We start from the raw sequence: 6,931 nt of genomic DNA on the forward strand, positions 1-6,931 counted from the left end.
ACACTGAACCCAGAGAAATTTGAATTCTATACACCCTTGTGATCTTCTAAACTTGCCCAGGGAGCTCTGGCTGTTGGTCCATACAGATATGCAATGCCTTTAATTGCTTGCATTCAATTTCATTCCCATAGCACCCAAGACCTGCAGCTTTCTGGGCAGTTAACAACGATTTGTGCAATACAATAAAACACAAAGAATGCAATAAAACAGCTTAAGATTTCGATACAAAATTGAAAACAAGGTGAGCAACTCAGACATTTCTCGCTTGGAGCTGTGCTCCCTCACTGCAGCTCTAGCCTTGCTTGTAGCATCCCTGGGAGGACACGGGCGGACGGGGGGCGGGGGAGGTGGAATCACTCCCTCTTGATGGAACGGCACCTTGCCCCAGAAACTCTGCCCTTCCTGGTTTTTCAACACCCAGCATTGCAGCGAGCCGGTCTTGTCTTAAAGGAGGCAGCTCTTAAAGACGGGTGCTGCACCTCAAACCTTCTGGAAGCCTTTCTCCTGATGCGTCAGGGGTAGCGGCCCTTGTCACAGACACTCGGTGGCGAGGAAGAGGCGCCCTGACCATTCCTCCATGGCTCACAGCTTCGCACATTCCAAGGGAGAGCCGTTGCCCCAAGGCCAGATCCTGGCACTGAGGCCTGGGCAAAATAAAGCAGGCTGCAAGGACTCATGGGCCAGGATGGCTGCGTTGGCCCGTGCTCCATTTTACCCAAAGACATCCTAGCGCACACCATTTCTCTGGGCAGGTGCAAGGTGAGCGCTTCTCTGCACCTTTATCCAGGACACCCAGAACATTTTACCCTGTCAGGCAGGTGAGGCTGAGAGCCATTAACTCACCCACAGTCACCAGGGAGTTTCATGGCTGGGCAGGGATTAGAACCCTGATCTCCTGGGTCCCAGCCCAACCCAGTAATCGCTTTCATAGAATCATGGAAGAGTAGAGGCCAGAGGGCCACCAGATCCAGCCCCCTGCTCAGTGCAGGACTCCCAGTTGAAGCGTCCCCCTCAGGGGGCTGCCCAGCTGCATCCTGAATGCCTCTGTGTAGGAGAGCCCACCGCCTCCCTAGGCAACTGGCTCCATTGTCATATGGCTCTAACAGGCAGGAAATTTCCCCGTTATCTATCCAGAATCTGGCTTCGTGTAACTTGAGTGTGTTATTCCATGTTCTGCATGCCAAGAGAGGAGATCCTGGCCCTCCTCTTTGCGCCAACCTTTCAAGTTCATGCAGAATGCTAGCCTATCTCCCCTCAGGCTTCTCTTCTCCAGGCGAAACATGCCCAGTTCTCTCTCTCTCTCCTCACAGAGCTTTGTTTCTGGTCCTCGCATCTTCCTTGTCGCCCTCGTCTGAACCCTTTCCAGCTTGCCTGCATCTTTTTTTAACAGTGGTGTTCACAACTGGACACAGGACTCCAGATGAGGCCTAACCAGTGCTGAGCAATGGGGGAACTGGCACTTCACGTGATTTGGAAGGGATGCCTCCATTAATGCAGCCCAAAATAGCATCTGGCCTTTTTGCAGCCACATCACATGGTTGACTCACACTTGGCTTGTGATCTACCGCGTTTCCAAGATCCTCCTCATTTGCAGGATTGTTGAGCCAAGTATCCCCCGTTTTGCAACGATGCATTTGGAATTTTTCCTGGGTGCAGCGCTCGTCATTTGCTCCTCCTGGCTTTCATTCTGTTGTTTTAAGCCAGCACTCCGACCTACCAAGATCATTCTGCATCTCCTTTCCAGGGTCTTAGCTATTCACCCAGTTTTGCATCATCTGCAAATCTCATCATCATTTCCCGCACTTCCTTATCCAAATGCCAAGGTGTGAGCCAAGGTGTTTATCACGCATTGTGTTATTACAGTGAAAGGTACTGAGTGCATTTTAAGGGTTTTCCCCACCCTTTTCCAAATAAACTATAAACAAAGGATGAAACTTCTGAGTGGGGCAGCTTGCTTGCATTCTCCTTTAGGACAACAAAACTTTGGTCAGATTGAGACACAGCAGAGCCATCGCAGAAACTCCTCATTCTCCAACTTTCCTGCTTTTTCTTCTGATAAAAAGCTTCCTTCTGGTCAGAGAGCTCAGGCCTCAGTTATCAATTGGACTGGTCCACTCTTAAGGTATACAAGGCATGTCATGAGCGGAGCCAGCTGGAGCTGGGGGTCAAACTAGATGGCCCAGGAAGCCCCTTCTGACTCACTCTGTTTCTATGTTTCTATACTGCACAAACCTAGCTTTTAATTTTAATTAAGAACTTTTCTATACCACCCCGTCACAGATGTCTCGGGATGGTTTACAACAAAGGTTTGCATTATGGGCAGAGCCTACAGGAAGAAACATGCAGCTTGTCAGTTTTTCGCTACTTACTGCCTTTCTTCTCCTCCCTTTTATTCGTGAAACTTAATTTATTTAATCCTGTTTTCATGCTTGGACTTGGTGCATGAAAAGCTCTGCCAGTGCTGAAAAAACCCAGGCTGTTACTCAGCACAGTGTTTCACTACCAGAACAACTCAGAACTTGCTGTCCTGGGTTTTGTATCTTCAGGTTTGCTGGTGTCCATGGAAAAGCCTCCGCACCTTCTCCAGGTTCTCTCGGTGATCAGGTACTGCAACACCATATAAGAGAATATAAGGCCTCACAGACTGGCACCCTCCAAATGGTTTGGAGTACAACTCCCATCATCCCCAGCCCACACGGACCATTTCTGGGGTGGTGGGACTTATGAGCAAAAACACCTGGTGGGTACCATCGTGTGGAAGTCTGCCTGTTGTTAATGGCTGAATCTTTGAAGTAGGCAAACTCATGAAGGGAAGCAGAAAAAGCGCCAGGACGGACCAGAGTTGCAAAGCAGTGAGGAATCCTAAAGATTCGGTACCGAAATATCCTTCGCTGCAGGCTAAATATTATCTCAGCAGCCATTACTTGCATACTGGATATAAAAAATTGGATTTTAGAATCCAGGAAGAATAAGTTCAGGGGACGGGACGAGACCCTTTGGGGCCATTGTGCTCCAATTCTGGAACTCTCTCCAGAGAGGCATGGCAGGTGCCAACACTTCATTCATTCCAGCACCAGGCGAAAACCTTTTTATTTTCCCAGTTTTTAATTGTTACTTGGTTTTTTGAATTTATATATCAAGTACGAGCACAAAAGAATCTTTAATTGTGGTATTATGATGGTATTGTTTTGATTTTTTATTGTAAACTGTCTTGGGATGGTTTAATGATGGATGAATTTATTTAAAAATTGTAAATGAATCAATTAATACAAATGAAAAGAAAGTATCATTGTTAGTCGGGTTCTTATGGAGGAACCCAGAAAAAAGAGAGAGTCCAGCAGCACTGTGGCCCCTGCCATTCTGTCACCATGGAAACTAAGATCTCTGCCAGGCTCCAAGGATTGGACAGGCCCCGACCCCCATGGCTGGGCAGGCCTGCTTTCCCCTCCGAGTCTGGCGTGCACCTTCCTCCCACCAGCGGGGGAAGCAGTGACCCCCAAAAGGCCTGCCGGCAGTACCACCTTCCGGGGCAAGATGCCTCGCTCGCTTCAGGCCTGCCTTCCGACCGGCTGGCTGGAATTTTCCCAGCAAGGAAAATTCCACTGCCCTCTTCAATGCACCTCCTGCTCCAACCACAAAAAGGGGACAGACAAATTTTATAGGAAAAAGCTCCCGCGTCGGCAATTTATGGCCTGGCACGTTTCGAAACAGGGCAGGGCGGGTCCCATCAGCAGCCCTGCAATTATTCAAATATAAAATGCTTGCAAAGATTGAGCAAGAAACAGAGCAAATAAGGAGACCACGAGCCTTTGGTGTGAGCCCTGGGGTCAGTGAGGACAGGGGTGAGAGGCAGTTCACCCAGCCAGGGCTGGCAGCCTCCAGGCACGGGAGAGCAGCTGCCAGGGAACACCCGCAGCCGTGCATCACTCCGTTGAGGGACCTGGGGAACGGGATGGGAGGCTCAGCTTTCCCACTCTCAGAAGGCCCCAGAGAGGTCGTCTGACGGAGTCAATGGGTGGCGGAGCTGGGACAGATCAAAGGAAAGGCTTCTCCTCACAGCACTGAGTCCACCGCCAGTGAGGTGTAGCGGTTGGACTGGGATTCAGGAGGTTTGGGTTCGAGTCCCCACTCAGCTTCTGGGCCACTTGGGCCATCCACTGACTCTCGGCCTCACTCCCTCACAGGGTTGTCGCAAAGATGAAATGGAGAGGAAGGGAACTCGGTCAGCTGCTTTGGGCAACTTGCAAGAGGAAAGAGGCGAAATAGAAATGCACCAGTGACGATGACCATGGTGTTCAAGGATAGACTGGACATGAGCATGGACAGAAGGCCCCTTCTGACTCACTCTGTTTCTGTGTTTCTATGCAGGAGTGTCCATCAGTTTTGATAGCCTGAAAAGGAGATGGGCAGACTCATGCAGGAAAAGACCGTCCATGCCTACTCATCCTGATGGTTCTACGTTACTCCCAGGGTCGAAGGGGGGAAGCCCAAGGACATCAGGTGCTGAGCGACGTGAGCGAGAGAAAGCCGTTGCCCTCGTGTCCTGCTTGTGGTCGGCCCACGGGCTTCGGGTTGGCTGTCCTGGGAACAGATTGCTGCAGCAGGAACTCCCTTGATCTGATGCCTCAGAACGCTCTGTGCGCTCACCTCACAGGGAAGGCCCCGGTTTCGGTCTCTGCACCCAGCAAAAAGGGGCTTGGTAGCCTTGTGCTGAAGGAACTGGGCCTGAAACTGAATTCACTCCCAGTGACTGCCATGCCAGGAGGATGGCACGGGAAACTTTGCTACCCCTTAAGTGGCGTTGCGTTGCCACCAGGTATGACTTTGGGGCAGACAAATCGGGTCCCACTGAGTGGAATAAACAGGAGAGCCCGCAATTCTGAAATCAGTGCTGTGATCCAGACTCCCCATCTAGAGAGGCTGAATGGCTGCTCAGGTCAAGGTCTGGAGGAGCTGTGCTCCTGAGACGGCGTGTGGATTAAGCAGAGACTCTTTGGGTTGTAGATCCATACAGGTTTTACTGCATGGGCACTGCATGTACAAGAAGTCTCTCCACAGGAAGCAAAGGGGGGGAAACCGCGTGGCACTGCTTAATTGCCAGCAGCAAACTAAATGTGCTGCTCAGCCTTGAGGGCTTCAAAAAATAGTGGCGGTGTGGCAGAGGGGGGAGCTTCATTGGCACCACAGCACACAGGAAGGGGGGCTTCATCCCCCTACAGGGTCCCAGGGAAATCTACCCTTTCCTCAAGCTTCTCTCTCCCCTGAAGTGCACCCCGGCCCCCAGTCCCAAGGCCGGGCAGGAGGCATATCTCTGCTACTGGGAAGCGCTTCATCTTGGTCCCAGCTAGGGGTGGGCTAGCTGTGCGGAGACAGCCCCCCCCCCCAGACGTGCTCAGAACCACCCCTTTGGCTCTCCTCCGTCGCTGCTGTCCTGGGTTCCCAGGCTGATTCCTGGCCACAGATTCCACATCTAAGCCCAGGAGACTGACAGCTGCTGCTCATGATGTCTCTATGCACCACCATTCCCAGAGGCGGCAATGGTTGCTGGGGATAATGGGCAGGACTGCACCCATGCAGCATGGCTCCTGGGTTTTGAGGTCCCTCGGGCAGGCCCCCCTCGAGCTGCCCAACTGCCAGGGCTCTCCTGTCTCACCACCATGGCTACCTGCTGCCAAGTCCCCTCCTGGTCTTCTCATCATTGCTAGGACTTGCTTGCCTGACAGGCACTGAGCCTTCCTCCTCCTCCTCTTCCCCCCCCCCCCCCCGCCATCCCAGCTCTTTGAGGGAACAAGCAGGCTGCAGTGCTGCGAAGGAGAGGCATGGATCTGAGGACTCCCCTTCAGGGAGGGAAGGCATCCGGACCCCTCGGCCCAGCTCCCCAGGGTCTGGCCTGCTTTCTCGTGGCCCTATTCTGACCCGGTGCTGAGTGCGGCCAGCGAGTGGGCACTCGCCAGGAATCAAGTCTGCATGAACGCCGTGCAAGTGGCATCCCTCTTCCCCGTGTGTGTCTTGTGGCCTCCGCTCGTGCTGCACACGCTGCAGAAAAAGGTTGCAGATTCTGCGACTGGAATCCCGCGAGTGTCCGCAACCTTCCTCTCAGCTCAGCAAACTCAGCACGAGAGGAAGTCTGGCGCACAGAGGTGAGATGGATCCCAAGAGGAGCGCAAGAAGAACCGAAGGGAGCAAATGTCCGATCCAGCACGCCAAATCAGTCGACCTGAGCATCGCTCAAGAGTGGGTGCAAGACCTGCTCTGTCATCGCAACCTACGTGAACCTCGCAAGATCGGGGCCCCTGGCAGTGCTGCCCTTGATCGCAGCCCTGTGGCCATGTCCTGCTGGTGGGCTTCCCAACAGTAGACTTGGTAGTCCACCGGGAGAACAGAATTCGGGACAGCTGCCAGTCGGATCCAAGTTCTCTTTCTGGAATGGAGAGGAAACCCAGCCAGCAGCCAGGCCTCCTTTCCAGCCAATGGATGGGCCAGGTTGGTCTCCCCATCATCTCGGTGCTATTCATGTGAGGCCGGGGGATGCAGCCATACGCCAGAGGACGAATTCACATGGGTGGAAGGAGGCCTCGTGCGATGATCCCGCAGACTCCGAGAAGCAGGCATTCTGGCCCTTGCCAGACGACATTCTCAGGCTCAGCCCTGGCTTGGGGAGTGGGCTAAGAGGAAGTCCATGGATGCTCACAGGCTCTTGCACAACCGGCAACCCTCCTCTGCAGGATGAGGGGCACACACAAAGCCCACGAGTCCTGTGTGCAGAAGAGCGACCGCACATGCACAGAGTTCGCGGCGTCAGCTCCTGGCGGATGCCTGCCCAAAGGTTCGGCCCGCTTCGTGCCAGGTCGGACTCGCTGCAATGAAGTAGACCCAAGTGCACGGATCTGAGCCGGGGGAATCCAGTGGATTCCCACCCCCGAAGCAGATT

This window comes from Varanus komodoensis, unplaced genomic scaffold (genome assembly GCF_004798865.1).
Source record: "Varanus komodoensis strain SLA01 unplaced genomic scaffold, ASM479886v1 scaffold22, whole genome shotgun sequence".
NCBI lineage: Eukaryota > Metazoa > Chordata > Lepidosauria > Squamata > Varanidae > Varanus > Varanus komodoensis.